We start from the raw sequence: 1,466 nt of genomic DNA, 5'->3' as shown, positions 1-1,466 counted from the left end.
GGGGGAGGGGGGGAGGGGGGGAGGAGAAACCGTCATCTCACCCTTCTTATTCTCTCTTTCTTTTTCTTCTTTTCCCCCCATTTTCTCGTTCTTTCTCTTTCTCTTTTGTTTTTTTCCTCTTTTATTTTCTTTTTGTCCTTGATGATGATGATGATTTTTTTGCTTCCTTAATGGGTCTGAAGGACTTCACGAAGAAATCTTCGAGCGAGAGCGAGGCTCTTTTTCGGCTCCATTGTCAATATGCTTAGCGGCACCTCCACTCGTCCAAATAACTCCTTTTGAATTGCCAGGATGATGATTTCACTTCTGGCTAAAATGTGGACATTTCGCACTGTACATCAAGGCACATGGCATACCTTAGAGCGCTATGTTTCGTCGTTGTTATTTTATTGCAATTGTACAGCTGTTACGTTGTTATTCTTGAGTAAAAAAGAAATATTAAAAACTTCTTTTCTCTTTTCATCATTCCTTTTAAGTCATCAGGGCCTAGAGCGTTGACCACTCTGCGTGTCCTCGTCAGATTCCTCGACTCAGTAGATCTACTCCTTTATGAAAACTTTTCTTATACCTTGAGAAAACGCGCAATATTCTTGCGTTTTAGTAGAGTCTCAGCGTGTTATTACAGTCGAAATTGTCCAAGACGGTCATCCGTTATCGAGGGGGGAAAGTGGCTGTCTTAGACAGGTGGGTGTCTTGGACAGTATCATTATAATTTTTTTTTTTTACAAAAAAGGGGGGGTGGGGGGGGTTGGTGCTGGTGATTGTCTTGTACAGGTGGCCGTTAGAGCAGATTTGCCCCTATAAGCAACGGCGCAGAAAAAAAATCAGTGTGTTTTTCTTTCTCAAGGGCATCATGGAAAAACATCTAGAGCTGAAAATTTATTTTCAGAAGAGTGTATCTTTCAAAAGAAGAAAATTTGTTTAAATGCAGATTAACGTTGACTTTCTCAGGAATCAGGAAAATAAAAAGATGGAAGTGAGTTCTTTGGAACTAAAAGCTAATTAGCTCTGTTGGAGGTGTGCTTGGTAACCTTAGCGTAGGAGTGTTCCCAATGACTCGGTTATATCTGCAACGAGGTAAAACGTTCTGGGTTATCTCCAAATTCTCTGAATAGGAACGAAAGTTTTGATTAGTTTGATTGTTTTGATTGGATAACTGCTGTCTGTGATAATATATTATTGCGCAGTTTTCTAGATGCTATAATACTCGAGACAGATGAAGATTTTGGTTCTTCTTTCGTTGGATTGTTCACCGTATGTAGAAATACAATATTTAGACGGGTCGGGATTCAGCCATGTTGTCCGCCTTCTTCTCATCCTCATCCTCTTCCTCTTCTCCTTCATCTGTTTCCATTCTCTCTCACTTTCACTCTCTTCTCTCTCCACCTCCCCACCCGTCTCTCTCTCTCTCTTTCTTTCCTTTCCCCCTTCTCTCTCTCTCTCTCTCTCTCTCTCTCTCTCTCTCT

This window comes from Aplysia californica, unplaced genomic scaffold (genome assembly GCF_000002075.1).
Source record: "Aplysia californica isolate F4 #8 unplaced genomic scaffold, AplCal3.0 scaffold00143, whole genome shotgun sequence".
Lineage (NCBI taxonomy): Eukaryota > Metazoa > Mollusca > Gastropoda > Aplysiida > Aplysiidae > Aplysia > Aplysia californica.
Note: the sequence above shows the minus strand (reverse complement) of the source record.